Source organism: Kryptolebias marmoratus, linkage group LG8 (genome assembly GCF_001649575.2).
Source record: "Kryptolebias marmoratus isolate JLee-2015 linkage group LG8, ASM164957v2, whole genome shotgun sequence".
Taxonomy (NCBI): Eukaryota; Metazoa; Chordata; class Actinopteri; order Cyprinodontiformes; family Rivulidae; genus Kryptolebias; species Kryptolebias marmoratus.
In genome coordinates, this window is record NC_051437.1 from 7865053 (window position 1) to 7866568 (window position 1516).

Below are 1516 nucleotides of genomic sequence, written 5' to 3' on the forward strand. Positions count from 1 at the left end.
AGTTTCATTGAAATTCGTCCAGTGAGATATTGTGCTAACAGGCAGGCAAAAATTAATGCCCGCCTTTCACTTTTTGGCAGTGGGCGAAAAAAAGTGATTAACCAAGATGGGATGATTTTGTTGCTATAATTGTTGTTACATTTTCATCAATTCCAAATTAAATTCTCAAAATATGACTTTGTTTCAGACTTTTGTTTTTTTTCCTTTCATCCATCCTTGCCTTTTATCTGAGACAACGGCACAACGGCAACTTCTGTTCTCACACAGACAAAATAATATTTGGTTTTGCACTTATGTGTTTTTACATTTAAAGGAAAATCTTTAAATGTAAAATCTAACTTTGAATATTGACAGCTAACAGCTGGAATGACTGAAAATATTTGATAAACACCAACTTTTTCACTCCTCATCATCCATAAGAAAAACGTTGGCTTTATTTTTTTAAATTAGTTTATCGTGTTAACACAGTAGAATAGGTGGTATAAAACTCAAACTGAAATGGTTTAATTTCACTTAAAAGAAATGCAACAAAGCAAGCCGCAGCCTGTATGTGTGCGGTTCTTATTAGGCTACTTGACAAGGCAAGTCAAAACCAGTTCTTTATCATCACTGAATTAAAAATGGCATTTTTAAAAGATATTTATTTTTTAGCATCACTGATGAAACAGCGTGAAGGTGTAGTTAAAAGTCAAAGACTCTCATGGCTGCTTTTCTGTTTAAAGTTGTGACTAATGTTCATGTTTAAATCTACAGCAAATGTTTGGACAGTGGTGAGATTTTATCAGTGTTTCCAACACAAAAAAAACACAAGTAAAAAAAAAAATGTCTATCTAGTAAAACTGCATTTGGAGTAAAATGGAAGAAACAAAATGTTTTAGAGCTGAAAAACTGCTTATTGTATATAACAAGATGTTAATTATCTGCAGGCATGCTGCTGTATATGTCGCACAGTGGAAATCTGCTTTTACTTTTTAAAGTGTGGTTTTCATTGTTGGGTGTTTTTGTTGCATGTTTTTATTTTTCTATCCATTTGCATGTTTGTATTTTTTTATCCACTGTGGACTGAGGGCTAAATTGCTGATGCCAGCCACCTGTGCGGGGTGGGCGTGCCGGGAGGCAGCGTATCCGGGACCTGCCAGACGTTGGCGGTGGATTTTAAAGGGCAGAGGACTTCACATTGACAAGGGGAGGCAACCGGGAAGGGGGCTCCGGCCCCGAACGAGCAAGTGGTTTGCACCGAAGGATCCAATCAGTGGAACGACGTGTCGGATCGACAGCGGGCAGAGTTCCCCCTCTTCCCTGGTCCGTAAGTAACGTTCCACTGATTGTCTGCAGGGACCCTTTAAAAGTGTAAATAGGACATCCGCCTCTCGGTGATCGCTATTCTGGCCCAGGTGTTTTGTCCCAACAGGATGCCTGTGCGGCGGCGCTTTGCGTGGAGCGACTGGAGTGAGCTGCGACGACCGCAGGAGGCGGTGGAATCGGGGCTGTGACGTCAGACTGAATGGAGCGCAGG